This window comes from Hemicordylus capensis, chromosome 3 (assembly GCF_027244095.1).
Source record: "Hemicordylus capensis ecotype Gifberg chromosome 3, rHemCap1.1.pri, whole genome shotgun sequence".
Classification (NCBI taxonomy): Eukaryota; Metazoa; Chordata; class Lepidosauria; order Squamata; family Cordylidae; genus Hemicordylus; species Hemicordylus capensis.
This window is the reverse complement of record NC_069659.1, coordinates 320,111,397-320,130,961: the sequence shown is the minus strand read 5'-3', so window position 1 is coordinate 320,130,961 and position 19,565 is coordinate 320,111,397. Positions and strand designations below refer to the sequence as shown.

Genomic DNA, 19,565 nt, shown 5'->3' with positions numbered 1-19,565 from the left:
GTCTTGAGACAGTTCTTTAGTATTGAAGAACTACAAGGATTTATTTAAAGAAAAGGTTACAAACAAATGTGAAAAAGCCTGCAGCTTGTTTCAGCTGTAGCTCATGGATGCAGAGAGAGACCAAAACAAACTGCCATCTCTAGAGAGACAAAATGGAGACTAACACTGAAAGAACAAAGAGGGGAGGAGTCCAGTACTTTGATCCATGACCCTAAAACCCCCAGTGGTCACTATGAGACATTGCAGCTGAGAGCTGATGTTGCCAGGGTCCTAGCTCCAACATTTATGTTCCTTCCAGACTCTGCCTGGGTTAAAAGGTAGCAACCTCTTGCAGCCAAGACTGAGATAAAAGCTGTCTACTGCAGAGTTTTGGAGGGGAAATTACAATGTGTTGTGATTGGTTACAGAGACAGAAGGTTCTAGCTGCCTGAGGGAAGAAACTCCCTGATTGGTTAATGTATCCCTTTGGAACTGGATAAAAGGGAAGGTTGAACAGCCAGGAGGAGGAAGGCTGTAGGCCTGTTCACGGAACCGGCTGGGCTGGTTTGGTTTGATTGCAAACTGCACTTGAACCTGACCGGACCAGTTTAGCGCCCCCCTTTGAACCCCCCCATTCAGTCCGGTCCGGGGGGGGGGGAGTTTGATTCATGAATATATTTTATTTTTTACCTCTAGCCCCTTCGGGGGCTTCCTAAAGGATGCGGGGAGCGGGGGCCTCGCAGAGGCCATTTGCACATGCATGCTGGCAGAGAAAATGGCTGCCACGCCGGTATATGGAGGCTCGGACGGGCCAGAAAGTGCGACTGAACAGGCCATGGTGGTGATTACCAAGGCTGGCGGGGGGAGGGGCAACCTTCATGGACCCCCGCTTGCCTTTAGGAAGCCCACCCCCCTGAAGGGGTTAGAGGTAACAAAAAAAAATTTTTTTTAGCGTGGACGCGAAGCCCCCTGAACCATCGGGGGGCGGGGTTTAGTCCGAGGTCGGACTGAACTGGGGATGGATTGGTTTGATGCCAAATGGTTGAATCGAACCCTCGAACAGGTTCGGGGGCAAACCTGTTTGCACATCCCTAGAGGGCTGTGGGAGGAGAGTTCTGTGTGGGAGTGAGCACTGCTGAGTGTTGTGTGAAATGGAAGACGGGAACACCAGCAGGGTTGGGTTGGGCTGAAACTGCAAGGAAAAGTAGCAGTGAGGGATCTGGTCCTACTGGAACCTGCTGGGCCTTGGTGATCACCCTTGCACTGACTGACTGTATAAGCTAGTTGGCAAAAGGAACTTTATAGGTGTGAAGAAATGTCTGAAAAAGTCCAAACATTGAGAGTATGAATACCTAATGAGATAAGCATGTTTCATCAAGGGGTGAGGCATGGAGTGTATAGCAATAAAAGGAGCATATCTAGGCTAAGTAGCAATAATCGTCTGGGAGCACTGATTGCAGAAAGCTGGAAGTAGCCTGTGCACTGCTGAAAGATTACTTAAAACTAATTAATTAAAACTGGCCATAAAATGACTCATAAGCTGGTAGGAACGAGACTAAGGGGTGCCAAAGTTCAAACATAAGCCCAGAGGGGTTTTGTCAGGCTCCCCTATGGGTCCAAATGTAGCCCACCACAGCCTCTCCATATTTCATTAAGTCTCAGGTGGAATATATGTTTTGAAGTTCAAAGTTGTGGGAAAGTGCCCCTGGCACTTTCTGATTGGGGAGTTTGGCCTCTGCAGTCTTTCATCTCCTCTCAGCTAGACTCTCAGGAAGAGTTGGGGCTGTTGTGTACACTCACCAAAACGAAGATTCACAGGTACTGAACTCCTGGCCAGGTAAGTGTGTGAACCAGCCCTTTCACAGGTAAGGGTGTGTGTGTGTATGTGTGTGTACGCATGTGCATGTGAGCAAGAACATATTTCAGGCAAGGCCCATATCAGGGATCAGCATGGCCAGGAAGTTGCAGTTCTTGGCCTGGCTTCTCCTCATCACCACTGCTGCTCACCCAAGAAGGCAATGGTGATAGAAAGGAGGAGCAGTACTGCTGCCACCTGCTTGCTCATTCACTCTCTCCTTGGCAAGTGAATGGGAGTAGTAGGGGTGTGTGAGCTGGTTCGGTTCAAGGCAGGCTCAATGTCGAACGGGCTTGACTCGAAAGGTTCAGGGCTATACTGGTAAAGGGAAATCTGGTGAGGATTCCTCTTTACCAGTAAACGGGCAGGGGGGGCTTCCTTAAACCTAGAGGGGGTGGGAGGGAAGTAATTTAATACTTACAAGTACTAAAGTAAACCTTACAAGTACTATGTAAAGTAAAGTAAAGTAAAGTAAGAAGTACTTTGATGTAAACCGCCCTGAGCCATTTTTGGAAGGGCAGTATATAAATCAAATAAATAAAAATAAATAGTGGCAGCTGCCGTGGGGGTGGGGGTGGGGTGGGGCTGGTGGTGGCTTCCCTCCACCACCCCTGCTGGCCTTCTCCAGAATAGCCCAGACTGCTGGTGGCCCAGTTTGGGCCTTCTCCAGCCCAGTTTGGGCCTCTGGGCACGTGTGGAGTCCATAGGTCACTAAATGACTCCCCTCCCACCCTCTCTAGGTTTAGGGAAGCCCCCCTGCCCCTTTATAGGTAAAGAGAAATCCTCACTGGATTCTCCTTAACCAGTACAGCTCCGAACAGGTTCCATAACCAAACCATTGGCAAAACCGGTTTTGTGCACATCCCTAGGGAGTAGGAATGACAAAGAACAGCAGCTCTAGCTGGTGGCAGCCGTGGTGAGGATCTTCTGAGGAGGCTCTGCTCCATGGACCAATGCCAACTGGTGAGCATGCAGGACAGGTACCTGTTTCTACTATAGTGGTGGGTGCTGAGACTCCCTCCCCGGGAAGCTCATATACCTCCATCTTGGCCTTTAGGTAAATGGTGACAGATAAGGCGGTCAGTTGGTGGGATGTGGGGGGAGGGGCAACAAGGCCTACTGTGCCAATAACTAGCATTGGGTTAGAATGGTCAGATAGATTGCAAGGGGAGGGGTCAGCTGGACTATAGAGCACCCTATTGATTGGCTGAGACACCAACTTTCTGGAAGTGTACACATTCAAGGTTTGAAACTGGAACTTCCTACATGTCAGAACATAAGAACAGCCCTGCTGGATCAGGCCCCAGGCCTATCTAGTCCTGCATCCTAGTTCACACAGTGGCGCCCACCAGATGACTCTGGGAAGCCCACAAGCAAGAGGGTATGTCCTCTCTCTTGTTGTTGCTCCCCTGCAACTGGTATTTAGATACATCATACCTCTGAGGCTGGAGATGGCCTATAGCCACCAGACTAATAGCCATTGACAGACCTGCCCTCCACGAATTTGTCTAAGCCCCTTTAAATGCCACCCAAGCTAGTGGCCATCGCCGCATCCCATGGCAGATAATTCCATAGATTAATTATGCACTGTGTATAAAACTCTCCATACACATGCTCCTGCAGGCTTTTAAAGAATGTACTAGTATGAACTCTGTACACATGCTGAGCTGCAATCTCATGTGATGTTTGCAGCTCCACCTGCTGGCCAGTTCATGCATTCAGAGAAGAACCCACCCTTTCTTCCAGTCGCCACAAAAACAGTAATGAAAAACGTTGGTTTCTTCTTGCAATGTACAATCTGGCCGGCAGGTGGTGCTGCAAAAATCATGCACAGTCCTTGCTCAGTGTGCGCACAGAGGGTAAGATCATGCTAGGAAGTTGCACAGAGGCAAGTGTATTTAAAGCTCACACTTGGAACTTGTGCAAAACTGCTGAACATCTCATAGTTTATTGCTGTCTGAGAAATCTGACAGTCAAAAAAGTGGCTATTAGTTCCAGGTTTCTGATTTAGGGATTCAAAGCCCTGTGTGCTGGAACCACTGGAATCAATTACTCATACAACAGATGGTGCTGTGATGTCTTTTTGTCAACAGGTTGTGCAGGTAGGGGTATGGTGTTGTCATGGGGGTATGTCTACATCACCATTGATGTGTCAGGTAAAGCCAAAGCAACTCCATTTTACTTTAAAAAACCCATTTCTAACCCCAGCCCAGCTCAGGGACATAATTTGCATCACTGCCTTTACTGTAGCAAAATTGTATCTATGAAACTTGTTAACATAGTCAAGATTCTCACTGTTTCTAGCTGACACAGTCAAGAAAACAGGCTCTAACCAAATAAGGAGTAACCACCAGTTGAACAATGAATCATCCGCATGCGCACTAGATACTTGGGCCATGTATACTGTGTCTAGGGTGTCAGCACCATTTAGATTGTTTGTATAAATATAAGATGCACCTGTAACCAAACTATAATCGGTTTGAGAGCATGAGCCTATTGATTACCTATTGCTATCTGCAGAGCAATAAAGCCTCAATTAATAATTCCCAATCCTTGAGTATGACTGATTGGTGAAGCGGACCCAGGAATGAGCCCCACCACATCACCATGAATGGATTGGCTCCTTCTGTTCCTGGCCTACATGGGGGATCATCAACATGCCACCACCCCATGCTTGATCTGAGCCAGTGGTGTTGCCATGGGTGCTGGAAGAGTGGCAATCAGGGTTAATTTGGCTTTATTCTGGGAGCGTTTTCATCTTTTCTGCTGGGCAAGTACAGGATCTTGACTGAGTTACACTGATGCAATGAAGACCAATGTAAGCAGGACACTGGGATGACACAATCAGGACCACAGGATTGCCTGCTCCACCTTTAAGATGCCACAAGTCTCTTAATTGTTTTTACTGCAGCAGGCAAACACAGCTGCTCCTCAGGAGTTTGTTAAATTAAGAAAGTTTGTGCAATGATATCAAAATGGTCACATTGAAGAGCTTGTGCAGTAAACAGGGCTAGCAACTGATCTTTCCAGGTTTCCAAACCCGTGACCTAGCCACAAGATCCTCCTTCCTTTTCTTCTGTTAATTATGGTCATCCTACTATATGGAAAAACATGTTTACCAATTTTGAATTCACAACAACTGTTTTGCTTCATCATCTTCACCACTGTCATAATGACCATCATCATTGCTATCATCAGTTCCAGACTAAGAGAACTTCCTGAAGGACATTCAGTATTAGCCATGCCAAGAGCTACTGCTGAGGTTCCCTCATCTTTTGCTCTTCAGTGGGATTTTTTATTTTTATTTTTAAGATTGAAATATTGTTCATCTGCAGGGGCAGGACCATAGTTCAGTAGAAGGGCATCTGCTTTGCATAATGAAGAAGCAAATGACATGGGAGTGTTATTCTTTCTGAATGTTTGACAAAGGAACTTATCCAATGCATTGTTGGCTTGGGCAGTGAGGAATGGAAGAAATAATGACTTAGCTGTCCAACAGGTAGGGCATGATTATAAATAGCCGACACAATTGCAGGCAAAATTCATGAGGATTTAGCACCAGTGTGTTTCCCCATTGCAAAGGAGTGAGTAAATTACCATTGCAATATTGTCATACTTCCTTTGAGGTGTGATAGACAATCAAGCCATTATACTGTCAGTCCAGATGCTGGGCTTTAAATAAATAAATAATAATGAAAATTGTGGGCCAATCCTGCACTGACATACAAAGATGGAAAATCAGACATTTTAAAAAAAAATTGTCAATAGTTTTTTCCTCCTAAATATCCATATGTTGAAATGTTGTGTACACAGAATGGAATATCAGCTTGGCTGAAACTATTTGGCTCCTGCTCCTGATAGAACTGTCTCCCCTCAATGGCCATTCAACAGGTCTTAACGTAATTTGAAAGGGTTGACACCTGACTAGGCGTGTTTTCCTTTTCCCTCCCTATCTCTTTTTCATTTTGTATTATATCTATTTGATTACAAGCCAGCTGGTAGGGCCCATGTCATTTTAATCAATGGAATTTACAGCACTTTTCTAAACTTTTCTAAGTTCAGAAAAATAATAGCAATCTATGCAAAATACTTATCAGTTACCAGAATAACTGTAAGGGATTCCCCAGAGAATTCTGGGAGTTGTAGTTCAGTGAGTGTTTTGAGAATTCTCCATTACAAAACCCTAACTGCTAGGCCTGTGCATGTTCAGAAATTTGAATTTGGATTCAACCCAATCTGAATGTGGCAGTATCGGATTTGGATACTATGGGCTCGGGCAATGTTGAAAATCAGATTGGATATGAAATCTGAATTTGAATCCTGGCTCAAATTCGGATCCTGCCCCCCATAGCGGTCAATAGGGAAATTTTAAAAATCACCCAAAATCCTTGGTTGTTCCTGGAGCCTTAAAACTTGCCACACACGTGGGGAGGGGGGTCAGGGCCTCCTTTACTGAATTCGAAGAGAATTGGTCAATCCTCTTATTACTGGTTAATTTTGGGGATATTTGTAGAAATGGCTAATGTTGGGGAAAATGGCTAATGGGGAAATCTTGCTTGTTTCAAGCCAGAAATTTACAAAAGTTTCTGACACTGAAGACCCTCCTTGGACCATAATTCCACCAGCATTTATATTAATTTTTCTTCTTCTCAATTGCAGGAACAGGGAGACAGGGATTAAACAGGGATTAAAAGGACTTCACACCCTTAATGGCTAGAAGGGGAAATGATAAATTATTTCTAACCACAAAAGCAGAAACATTCAAAATACTTTCACTTTTATTGTGTGTGGAAGATAAATGTGGAAGATAATGTGGAAGACAAAAATTAATATAAAATCAAAGGAATGTCCTTTTCCCTCCACAGGGGGATAGAATGATGGTCCTAGGGAGGGCTTAAGGTCTATAACTTTTTGTAAAGTTCTGGCTTGAAGCAAACCAGATTTCACAATTTTTAGCCATTTTTAATTTTCTTCAAAAATTTCCCCAAAATCAGAGGAGTTGTCCATAGCTTTGAAAAACAACAATACAGAGTCTTGTCAACGTAGACTGCATGTGTGCCAGATTTAATAACTGTATGCTCATCCCTTCCAGAAATATAAAGGGTGCAAAAGGGGTATGCTATTACCCCTTTTGATAAAGGCAAAGGGCAAATTACTCTACATGCTTGTGGAATGGTGGTCAAAGGAGTGTTTTAACTTATTGTAAAGTTCTGGCTTCAAACAAGGCAGATTTCATCATTTTTGATATTTCAGAATTAATTCTAACCTTAAAAATCTGATTTTTTTTCTTAAACCAGATCTAGATTTTATCGATTTTTACCAGTTTGGAGCAATTTGAATTTTCAAATCCAAATTTGCACAGGCCTACTAGCTAGCATGCCTACACAGGGTTCCTTGGGAAGAGGGAATGTTTGTTAAGCCAATCTAAGAGCATAGTATTATTATTTTATTATTTATCTTTTATTTATTCGATTTCTATACCGCCCTTCCAAATATGGCTCAGGGCGGTTTACACAGAGAAATAATACATAATAAGATGGATCCCTGTCCCCAAAGGGCTCACAATCTAAAAAGAAACACAAGATAGTCACCAGCAACAGTCACTGGAGGTACTGTGCTGGGGGTGTGTGTGTGATACTAGTATGTATCTCTCCCTATGGTATTGTCTCCTCCCACATATTTTGTATTTTTTTCTTTGTTGGACTGAGGTTGCAGTCCTAGACACACTTTCCTGGGAATAATTAAGCACAGATTTACTTCAGAATAACCACATGCAGGATTCTGCTGCACATGGAAATATATGCTACAAGGCAAATATCGGTTTCCCTTGGTTTGCCTCCAAACATAACACTAGTATAGATGGGGAAAATTAACAGGGAAGATTGTTGAGCAACAAGAGTTAGGCCTGTGCAAAGTCAGATAGGTAAATTTGGACGCGGTCTGATATTGCTGAAATCAGGAGGGATTTGGAGAGATCCAAACATGAACTTGGCCAGCCCAGGTTGGATCAGACCTCTCCAGCCCCTTTTGCAAGAGCTCCAAATGACAGCAAAAGATGTTTTTTGTGTGTTTTGTTTTAGTGATTGTAACTGGAGTGGGGAAACCTATGTTTTGCCCTTTCTGCCCATCTACCTCCCTGTGCATATATTATTATTATTATTTTCTTGTTTACACAGTCAGACAGGTGTTATTGACTGGTTTGTTTTATCCAGAGATCGAGTCCTTCCCAAGGACCTGGGATGGCTGAATTTTATTGTCAATGTTGTTGTTGTTATAGATATCGTCGCAGAATATAGGCTGTTCCCAGCAAAGCTGTTTTTTGTAATTGGCTGATGGTGATTTCTGTGGCCCCTATGGTGTTGAGGTGCTCTTCAGGGTCTTTTGGAACTGCACCCAGGGCACCAATTACCACTGGGATTATTTTGGTCTTTTTCTGCCACAGCCTTTCAATTTCAATTTGTAGATCTTTGTATTTGGTGATTTTTTTCTATTTCTTTTTCTTCTATTCTGCTATCCCCTGGTATTGCTATGTCGATTATTTTGACTTGTTTTTCTTTCTTCTTGACTACAGTTATATCTGGTGTATTGTGTGGCAGATGTTTGTCTGTTTGTAGTCGGAAGTCCCATAATATTTTTATATCTTCATTTTCTTCAACTTTTTCAATTTGATGGTCCCACCAATCTTTCGCTACAGGTAGCTTGTATTTTTTGCAGATGTTCCAGTGTATCATCCCTGCTACCTTGTCATGCCTTTGTTTGTAGTCAGTCTGTGCGATCTTTTTACAACAGCTGATTAGGTGGTCCACTGTTTCATCTGCTTTTTTTTTTTACAAAGGCTTATTATTATTATTATTAAATTCAATTTCTATACCACGATTCCAAAAATGGCTCAAGGCGGTTTACACAAATAAATAATAAATAAATAAGATGGATTCCTGTCCCCAAAGGGCTCACAATCTAAAAAGAAATATAAGATAGACACCAGCACAGTAACTGGAGGTACAGTGCTGGGCGTAGGTTTATTATTTATTTATTTATTTGATTTATATACCGCCCTTCCGAAATGGCTCAGGGCGGTTTACAATTAAAACAGAAAACATTAAAAACAATTAAAACAGAGATACAAATATAAATACCAATTTAAAACAACTTAAAAAACAATTAAACTATCAAAACAATTAAAACCCTGAAAACCAGGTATTAAAACAATTAAAACTGATTAAAAACCCTGAAAGTCCAGGCCAAACAAGATTACGAATTTCCGCTGGGAGTGCATTCCACAGTCCAGGAGCAGCTACAGAGAAGGCCCGCCTCTGAGTTGACACCAAACGAACCGGTGACAACTGGAGACGGACCTCCCCAGATGACCTTAACGTGCGGTGGGGATCATGTAAAAGAAGGCGCTCTCTAAGATATCTTGGACCCAAGCCGTTCAGGGCCTTAAAGGTAATAACCAGCACTTTGTATTTTGCCCGGAAACATATTGGCAGCCAGTGTAACTGTTTTAAAACAGGCATCATATGGTCTCTCCGGGTTGCCCCAGAGACCAATCTGGCTGCCGCATTCTGAACTAACTGAAGTTTCCGGACTACGTACAAAGGCAGCCCCACGTAGAGCGCATTGCAATAGTCAAGCCGGGAGGTTACCAGCTGATGCACCACTGTTTTGGATAGACAGGGCTAGTTACTTTCCCCCTGCTAAATAAAGAGAATCATCATCATTTTATGTCTGTGCACAGGCCAAACAAGGGCTAAACAACCCTCACTCAGCAATTTCCCCTTAAAAATGCTTTCCTTCCTTCATGATCTCAGGGCTGGACCTCATGTTATAGTAAAAACATGCTTGGTCTGAGAGTGCTTGATTTTTCTTCTCTGAATATCAGCGGAGAGGAGGGAGCCTAAATCCAGATTGGGACTACGTTGGGGACAAAGGATTAAAGCCCCCTCCTCCCGTAATGTGATCTCAATCTGTTTTGGTCCCTTATGGATCCTATTTAAAGAAACAAAAATAAGCATGTCAGTGCCAAACATAAACTTAATGTAACATGTTGTTGGGCCCTCTGAAAATGAAGGTTTGGAAACATGCATTTGTTGAGGTAATGTGTAGTTTCCCACCTGAATGTGTTGGCTTTCGGGTGAGGGCATTATATGCACTGATTTAGCACACCTAATGCCCGCCAACCACCCAGTGACTGCTAGGAACATAGGAAGCTGTATAGGTCCACCTAGCTCAGTATTGTCTACACTTACTGGCAGTGGCTTTCCAGGCAGGGTCGTATCTAGGGTAGGGCAGGCAGGGCACATGCCCCGGGCGCCACTTGAAGGGGGGCACAATTTTTAAAAAATTGAATTATTTTTTAATGGCCACCAAAAAAAAAAAATGGCCACCACGCATGCTCAAATGGCCTCTGTGAGGCCCTAGGCCATGCTAGGCCTCACAGAGGCCATTTGAGCATGCACAGTGGCCATTTTGTTTTCACTGGCCATTTAAAAAAAAATTAAAATGGCCACCGCGCATGCTCAGATGGTCCCTGTGAGGCCCTAGAGGCCAGTGGAGGGAGGGGGAACCTTTGCAGACCCCCCCCCATGGCCTTTAGGAAGCCCTCCAAAGGGGCTACAGGTAAATTTGTGTGTGTGTGTGTGTGTGTGTGTGTGTGTGTGTGTGTGTATGTCACTGTACACATATTCAGTTTGGCACTATGTACAGAGAATCAGGGCTTGTGAATACTGAGCTGAAGCTTATGAGCTAGGATTGTATTCATTTGCTCTTACTTTGCTTCTTGCGATAAGTGAGTTAAATGTGATGTCTTAATAATATGGCTATTAATGGTGAGTTTGTCTTTGAATCAGTGTGAAATCCTTAGTATTAAGGCCCACTGGGAGTTTCTTGCTCTCTTTCTCTCATTTTAACTGTCTTTCTGAAAGACTAGAATATATTCCAAGCAGTGACACAGTTTACTCTGCATATTGTTTAATTATTTTCAGAGTATCTGGCAAAAGTAAAATTCTCCATTTATTTTAAAAACTATTTCATGAGCCCTAGCATTTGTAGTTTTCCAGCATTTTTTGGTCTGGCTACGTCCACTGCTAAATAGTTTTTGAAATATAAAAAGACTAACGAGCTTGACTTGTATTTTTGAGAGGATATTATGGTAAATTTATCTGAAAGATGGGTGTCAGATGTTTGGACAGGGGGCGCAATTTCAGTGCTTGCCCTAGGCACTATTTTCCCTAGATCCGCCTCTGTTTCCACGGTTTCTGATGGGTATTTCCCAGCCCTTCCTGGAAATGTGAGGGGTTGACCTTGGGACCTTCTGCATGCAAAATAGATGCTCTAGCACTAAACTATGGCCATTCCCACTTATCTCTTCTCATCCAAACTATAGACTAGGTACTCAGCCTTCCATCCTTCTGAGGTCGGTAAAATGAGTACCCAGAATGTTGGGGGCAATATGCTAAATCATTGTAAACTGCTTAGAGAGCTCCGGCTATAAAGCGGTATATAAATGTAAGTGCTATTGCTATTGCTACTCATAGAACCATAGACTACAGACTAGTCTATAGTCAAACTATAGACTAGGTACGCGAACATTGCAATCCTTGCTGACTAATACAGAACATCCCTATACTAATTGGTACCTCCATTTGTACAGTACCTTCCCTCTTACCTATTCTGGGCTAGTGTTTCTGTGTAAATCTAGCTGTTTGCTGAACTCTCTTGTGGATAATATAAATCCTAGGACACAGCTGAACTAACACCATTGTTGCTTATAAGACAGAGCTTTAAAGTTCTAGCAACAGCCTGAAGGCACAACCTGTCTCCCTTTGCTGGTACTGGAGGTAAATCCAGATGTCATTAGTATTGGCAACCCTGAATGTTCTCAAGATCTCAGTGCAGCCCCCAAACAGAATGAAGCCAAGTCTGCTGTCATCCCTCCCTCTGTATCCTATCAACAGTTATATCTTTCATATAGTTTCAGTTATTATTTAGAATATTTAGATAAGATACCACTGACATAGCAGAGAAATGGAAAAAATCCCTTCCCCCCCACACCCATTGGAGCGGGGCTCAACCCCCCCCCCTTTTTAAGGCACAAGCGTGTTACCAGCAACAGCTAAAAAAAGAGAACAGAATAAAATTGTATTATTAGTCAAGCAACCATATCAAACAACTACAAATTTTAAAACAGAGCAAACAGAACACAATGTCAAACCTTAAAAGAACCATAACAAACCACTGCAGGTCTAAAAACAGGGCAGAAATATGGCAGATTCAAACCTATTTGAACCATATCAAGAGATGATGGAGCTAAAAACAGAAAATTTAAACCTAAAAGTGACCATATCAAAAGACCATGGGTTTAAAACAAGGCAGCTAAAGAAGAGGTTATGCAGGGTAGATTAGGGAAGGACAGTTGCTCTCCCTGCAAAATATAAGAGATCCACCAGCTGCAAGGTGCCTCTTTGCCCATCTAGCAATTAGGCGAAAGCACTCTGAGAAGTGTAGCCGTGTGAAGCTTTATAGGTTGTTGCTCCTACTCTCCCACTGTCTTTCTTCATCTCCTTAGGACAGGGATGGTCAACCTGAGGCTCTCCATGTTGCTGGACTACAACTCCCATCATCCCCTGCTTCATTGCAGCAGGGGATGGTGGCCGCTGTAGACCGACAACAGCAGAAGAGGCTTCGGGTTGGCCACCCCTGTCTTTCAGAGATGGAAGCACACCCTTGGGAAACCTTTTACTATAACACAAAAGACTATTTCACATATCACATGGGAAGAAAACTCAAATTTGCTACCAGTTCTCAACTCAAAAAGGAACTGCAGCCTGTCCTGTCTTTCTGACATGCACTATTCTGAAAACACATTAGTCCCATTCATGTGTCACATGTTAAGGTGTACACTTAATTATAGCTGTAAATCTAAAGACATGTGTTTGTGAAGAGGCCCCAAAACTTCTAGCAACGTCTGTCCTAGATAGACAAAACTCCTTTAAAAAAAAAAAAAAAAAAATTCTGAAGATATATTTTTATTCCAGCAAGGTTTTGTCTCCCTAATTTTTTATTCTGTCAACTTTCTGTCCCATTCTTCACAAACAACTTCTACAAAAGTCAGACTCATCCAGATTTGCATGGTAAAATACTAGTAAAGCAGCTTACTGTCTAAGAAGCAAGTAAGCTAACATCCTACTTTTATATTGTATCCATCAAAACCAAAAGCTATGGCTGTTGGAAGAGTTTTAAATGTCCTTTTAATAATTTATTTAAAAGGAGGATATCAGTAATTCTTGCTTCTATAACTAAGCAGTTTAGTAAGCTCAAGCAAAGAAGAATTAAAAAGGTTTACATGATGGGCTCCCCCCACCCCGGTTAAAAACATGCATTATGGAGATTTCTTAATCTATGCACTTTTATAGATTCGGAGCTCAATACATTGCATCTCTCAGGCAGATGAAACATAAATAACACACTTAAGAGTCAGGTGAATAAATCAAAGTGGCATATTAATGATGTGACTTGAGTGAATCCAACTTTGAGTAGATCCAACTGTGTAGATCCTGGTATGCACTGAAGTGGTCAAGTAAGTGATTGGTTGACTATGCACCCATCACATAACACAACACACGTTTATTGTTCCATCACAAAGATGCTAAAGATAGACTCCGTGTTAGCAAAGTAAATATAGGTTGAATGGTAATAAACTAAATATAGACTGAGTTTCAGGTTAGGTGTATGATGGGGCTTCCCCTCATGTTACCAGAAACATTTTCCTGTAAAGGCCCTTGTACAACCCTCTCCCTCTTCAATGAATAGAGTCCCCAAGAGTTGCAAGATAAATGCCACTTCTCAATTGTGGCCATTGCTTTGATTTTCCTGAGGTTATTATTAGACCTGCTTTGTCCTTGACACTTCATTTTAATTTCACAGCCCTACTACCCATCCCCTCAATTTTTAAACTTTTCAAATTTTAATGAAGGAAAGCAGGTTTATTTAACAAAGGATAGTAGGTTACTTGAAGTTGTAATTAATAGGTGTATACTTTGCTTTATACACATCTAATTCCAAAAATAGTAACTGCTTCAGAACTTCAGGGTTCATTCTTCAAGTTTCAAGGCCCAATCCCTCGGAAATAGTGCCAAATAGGTTCAGCTGGCAGAGAAGCCCAGAATTAGATACCAAACCAGTCCAACACATGCTACACATGACCCATTCACAAGTAAGACAAGTGAATATTTGTAGCCTGCGTCTTCCACCCAAACAGAGCCCTCAGCTTACAAAACTATAATAAAAATGGTAGAGCAGTAATTAAAACAAAAAAACAGCAGAAGTAACACCCACACCCCAATTAAACAGCTAAAAACCGCCCAGAGACGTGAGTTTTGGGTGGTATAAAAATATGATAGATAAATAAGTAAGTAAGCAAATAAATAAATAAATAAATAAATAAATAAATCCACCAGTGAGCTGTATCATTAAAAAGTATACTCAGATTTATTTATTTTTTAACCTGCCATCTGAATCCACTTGGAGTAGGGGTTCTCAAATGTGGATCCCCAGAGGCTGGACTGATGATGAGAGATGTAGTCCAACACACCTGGGGATCCATGTTTGAGCACCCCTGACTTAAAGAGATGGACAGATCTCTCTGGGCTGGGTAGCAAATGCTATAGTCTGGACTATGGAAGAGGCTTGATCATCTTCCCCAACTCTTCTCTTCTCTCCTCAGCTCACTGAGGGATGCACATCAGAGGCTTCTCTTGCTGACTGTAGCTTGCAGGGAGGTTCCTATGGGAAGAGATGATCCTTCATAATCCCATGGTCCAATTCATTTCGGCTTTAAAGGTAAGATAAGCACTTTGAATTGGGCTCAGAAACAAACTGGAAGCCAGTGCAGCTCATATAATGCTGGTCTAATATAGCCAATGACCAAAGCTCATGTCAACAGACTTTTTAACAAACACTTACATTTTCTTGAACCTTTGCAAGGGCAGCGCCATGTAGAGTGCCTGATTGTAGTCCAATCTGGAAATAAACGGGGGTGGGATGTACCTGTGGCAAGATTAGTCTTCTGGACAGAAGGCTGCCTGCAATTGGTGTGCCATATGAAACTGGGCAAACACACTTCCGGCTTTAATTTCTACCAATCTATATAGGAACGGATCCAAATCCAGAAGCAGACCCCACCCCCACCCCCCAAAAACAACTAGTATGATAGGTAGAATCTTATCTTTTTCTGTGTCTTTAACAGGCAGCTGCATGACAGAAATGTAAGTGTCATGAACCCCACTGCTGACTGAAATCATGTGGGGAGGTTCAGTTACTTCTGGCACAGCTTGTTTTGTGGTTTTGTGGGACCAGGCCTTCTTCTCTGTGGCTTCCCCAGGGCTTTGAAATGCACTCTCTTTCAATATAAGAGCTTCTCCATTTCTAACTGCCTTCAAAAGATTGCTCAAGACACACCTGTTTTCTCAGGCCTTTTGTTAAATCTACTTTTTAATATTGTTTTTATTGTGTTTTATTTTATTGTTTTAAATTGCTACACCCCACCTTAGGATGTCTATTTGTTTGTTTGTTTGTTTGTTTGTTTATTACATTTATAAACCACCTCATCCAGAGGCTCTGGGTGGTGAACAACTTTTTAAAAAGACATAAAACCCACAATTCAAACCCAATGCTAAAAACAATGTAAAAACAGTTCAAAAACGATTAAAACCATTTAAAACCAATTAAAATACTTTTAAAAAACAACAACACTTTACAAGCATTGGAAGGCCAGGCCAAACAAATAGGTCTTTAGGGCTCTCTTAAAGGCCGACAGCGAGCCTAAACTGCAGGTATCTGTTGGGAGTGCATTCCATAGACCAGGCGCAGCTACAGAAAAGGCCTGGTTCCAAGTCACCACCAGACGTACCGGTGGTAACTGGAGACGGACCTCTCCAGATGACTTCAAAGAGCTATGGGGATCATACCAAAGAAGGCACTCTCTAAGGTAACCTGGACCCAAGCCGTTCAGAGCTTTAAAGGTAATAACCAGCACTTTGTATTTCGCCTGGAAACATACTGGCAGCCAGTGCAGCTGTTTTAAGACAGGCATAATACGGTTTCTCCGGGTTACCCCAGAGACCAATCTGGCTGCCGCATTTTGAACTAACTGAAGTTTCTGAACTATGTACAGGCAGTTTTAGGCAGTTTATAAATGGTTTTTGTGTGTGTGTGTGTGGTTTTTTCATTAAAGAGGGTGACACATTTTTTCTGGTATGGAGTGAAGTGAAAATGGGAAAAGTTTCACCTATTTCCGGCTGGGAAGCTGTTTGTAAAGGCCCACAAAGAGGGTTGATTTGAAAGAGTGGAAACCTTAACATACGTTGTTCATCACTAAGAGCACAACATACGTTGTTCATCAGCTAAGAGCACAACATGGTTTCCCATAACTAATAGGTTATATAACCTATTAGTTATGGGAAACCATGTTGTGCTCTTAGCTGCGTCACCTTGCACTATTAGCTGCGTCATAAGAACAGCCCTGCTGGATCAGGCCCAAAGCCCATCTAGTCCAGCATCCTGTTTTGCACCGTGGCCCACCAGTGGCGTCCATGGTGAATGTATGTGTGGGGGCGGGGAAGGGGGAGAAAATCCTTATAGCACACCTTAAAACAAACTGAGGGGAATGGATAGGTTGTTTTTAAGATAATGCTTGGAAGCAAGCTTTCTATCTCCATATTGGTTATTCAAGGCCTGTTTCTGTAGCGAGCTACCACAACTTCTCTCTTAGGTTACCATAGAAATAGAGGCACTACAAAGAGACGTTTGCATTCACCAAAGTGGCTGAGCGAGTCGTTGATTGGTCCGTGCAAACAGTCCAGGAGTGGCAGAGGGTCAAGGAGAGGTGAATTCATTGGGGGGATGGAAGAATAATAGCAGAGCAACTCACGAGGGGCCCTGCAGAGAAACTGTGTGCAAATGGCCATTGCTGATTAGAGCCTTGGACTGTTTTTCCTTTCTGCTAAATGGAAGCATATAAGACGTGCTATTTAATGGCAAAAGGGTTGGCCCTCGGTTGAACTAAAACTCGCCTAGATGCATTAGGCTTATTAGATCTCAGCCATATGACACCTAGCGACCTAGCAAGGAACTGCACCATGCTACAAATGGAATAGAACACTGACCCACATGAAAGCAGCAACAGCGCATATACACCTTTGGATCTGTGAGCTCTTCTGGGAAAGTAAATCATCTTATTGCTTTTTCTAAGCAAACTGCCTTGGAAACGGAGGGAACAGTGAATGCAATGGGGCCAGAAGGCAACCCCAACATTGTTTGGGGTGGGGGTTTTTTAACAGTGGCTGTACAGGCAGAATCAGTGTATTGATCCCCATTGTTGTTAATGGATATGAATGCATGCTTGTGCAGCCACTGGTTTTTAAAAGCTTTGGGGCTGCCTTCCAGCTGTGCTGCAGCCCAACCTTCCTTCCTTCCTTCCTTCTCTGATTTATATCCCACTCTTCCTCCAAGAAGCCCAGGGCGGTGCCATACGATTATGTTTATCATCACAACAGCCCTGTGAGGTAGATTAGGCTGACAGCAATGTTACCTGTAACAGGGGTTTCCAGATGGTGTTAACTGCAATTCCCATAATCTCCAACCAAAGGCCATTGCAGCTGGGGATGATGAAAACTGTAGTCAACAAAATCTGGGAATGATCTGGGAACACCAGCTGAGACATAAGTGACTGGCCCAGAGTCACTCAGTGAGTATCATGGTTGCAGGGATTGAACTTGGGTCTCCCCAGTCCTAGTCCAACACTAACCACTACACCACACTGGCTCCCTTCTGGCTCTATTAGACTGCGCAATATGTCCGCTGTTAGAAGTGCGAATTCTAAAGCATTGCTATTAGCACTGCAGTAACCTCTTCTGGCCACTAGAGGCACGAGGAGTTATGTTAAAAGGTCTCTCTTGGTCAGTTAAGAGTCAGTTAGAGCCATTCAGTTGCTGAAGGCTAGTGCCTATTTGTTTATGTTGTTCAATGACTCTCTTTCAGGCTGTGATGTTTTAGTTCCTTAATAAATCTTTGTTTCTTGAACTCAACCTAATGTCTCCAGATAATCTCTTGGGCTGAACTTCTTTACCACCAGAGCACACTCTGCTGTATGAGGATTTTAATGTTTCTCCTCACACCCCTCAACAGGGCTATGGGCCCAGAGCTCTGAGACTGGTGAGGAAAGAAAGCAGCTTGAATAAGAAAACAAGGTTTTATCAAAGATGGAGACAAGACAGAGGACTGAGAAGTTACGAAGTCCAGATTTTAAGCTGTGGTCTTTCAAAATGGAGATGCTCGTAAAAAGCCACAGAATCAACAGGGTCTTACACACAGAGCACCCTGTCAGAGAAGGAGAAGAAAGACAAGCCTAGGACAGTGCAAATGGTAAAGCCACTCGGATAATTTGTTTATTGGGGCATGACTCTATATTGGTGCATTTAAGAAAACCAACAACATGCAAAGGACATGTGGGACACTCTGAAGAAATTGTATGAAAGAAAGTCAGCTGTCTCCAAGGTGCATCAAGTTATAGAGATGTGTAATCAGAAACTAAAGGATGGGGAGGATCTGTCAAAACATGTACATAAGCTGTTGGAGACTTAACAACAGCTGTAAGCACAGGGAGTAATTTTGCCTGATAAGGTTGAGACTGGATTGTTACTGAGTAGTCTTCCTGAATATTTTGAACCTATTGTAAATGTGTTAGAAGCCAAAGATGATTTGTTTGGAGTTTGTAATAAACCGCTTGGAACCGTGTTGTTCCCCCAAGAGTCTCCATGGGAGTGGGGACACAGCCCGGGCTAGCGGCAGTGGTGGCAGTGGTGGTGGCAGCCTGGGCAGGGAATGCTCTGTGTTGCACTTGGTTTGTATGAATGACCCTGCCCAGGGGCGTAGCTAGGGGAGAGGGGTCCTGTGTTCATCCCTCTCTCTGGCGGCCCCCCAGAGTGAGGGAGATAATGAAGAAAATAGAGAGAGATGGAGCTGGAGGCCCGTGTTCTTTGAACCCTTTCACTCAATTATAGCGACGCCCCTGCCCCTGAGATGGCCCCAACCTGAGATTCGCCCCCCTCCAACTTGTGTCCCTTATTCAGGCAACAGAATGTTGGCAACCTTTCCTGCTGGGGCTGCTGTTTCATTTGGACTGGCTCAATCTCAGGCTGGAGTTACACCTTCTTTGTTGCATGGGCCCCATTTTGTTTTTGCAAATCTAGTGCCTCAGAATGCTGTTCTCTGTGACACTGTTAAGGTTTGGTAAGGAGGAGGGGCAAACAGGATTGCCAGCTTTTTACTGGCACCTTCTTCTGGACCTTTAACAGCAGTTTGATCTGCAGACATTAACAGACATACAACTGTTATTCTTTTCCCTACCATTTTTTATTTCCCTGCCATTAAAAGCTTAACCTGTTCATTTTGCTCAGCAAGCTGCCAATAATAGCAAAGGAGAAGGCAGCGTGGGTTCTCTCCCCCTGCCCCCAACACGCACACACTTTTTTCAGTCAGTTGTCAACTCTAGTAGCAAACTCCTACCCTGTCCTGATTTCTCCATTCTCTGGGGATAGGCAGGATTTGCCAGTAAGTCAGATGAACTCATGGTATCAAGAGCAACAAGAAGTCTCCCTCCCCTGCCAAAAAAAGTGGGTATTCAACATTTTTAACAGAAAGTATAAATCCCCAGTGTGTTTCAAGCTAAAAT

The 19,565-nt window shown here is 43.0% G+C and overlaps 1 long non-coding RNA gene across 2 annotated transcripts; it reads left to right on the top strand.

The window, feature by feature from the left end:
• Positions 1-325: 325 nt before the first annotated feature.
• On the top strand, positions 326-18,627 carry LOC128352007 (uncharacterized). Of its 2 annotated transcripts, none has more exons than XR_008320166.1 (4): positions 326-1,816; positions 2,704-2,797; positions 14,559-14,674; positions 18,020-18,627. It is a non-coding gene; the product is annotated as an uncharacterized LOC128352007 (long non-coding RNA). The 2 variants fall into 2 exon arrangements; XR_008320167.1 differs by having other exon boundaries at positions 17,934-18,627.
• The last annotated feature ends 938 nt before the right edge of the window (positions 18,628-19,565 follow it).